Source organism: Tupaia chinensis, unplaced genomic scaffold (assembly GCF_000334495.1).
Source record: "Tupaia chinensis unplaced genomic scaffold, TupChi_1.0 Scaffold000322_1, whole genome shotgun sequence".
In the NCBI taxonomy this organism is placed as follows: domain Eukaryota; kingdom Metazoa; phylum Chordata; class Mammalia; order Scandentia; family Tupaiidae; genus Tupaia; species Tupaia belangeri.
The window spans coordinates 1,176,569-1,176,988 of NW_006159816.1; positions in this window are offsets into that span (position 1 = coordinate 1,176,569).

Consider the following 420-nt stretch of genomic DNA (forward strand, 5'->3'; position numbering starts at 1 on the left):
GCCCTGCAGGGATAGGCCACTAAAAAGGAGGTGGAAGGGCCCTGGGGGCGATTCGCCGCAGTTGCTGTTGTAATAAAAGTCTTCTTTTTGCTAAAAGAAAAAAAAAGAAAAGAAAAGAAAAGAAGGTGGAAAAAAGAGGTTCCCACCCTTAAAACTCAAATTGTGCTCCGCTGGCCACGCGTGCGACCACCTAGTAACTTCTTAGAAACGCAGTACTTTGGGCCTCTTTCCAGACTTATTTAACAAGAATCTGCACTTTGTCAGGACGCCCAGGGAAGGCGGGAAGTTTGAGGGAGGTGGCTGATAACAACCCAGGGCAAAGCATTGAGTTAAATCCCAGTGAACAATAGAGACTGGGCCGAGGGAGCCACTTTCTCCCTCCAGACCTGGGTCTTCTTGCGGCGCGTGGCGGAGCGGTGA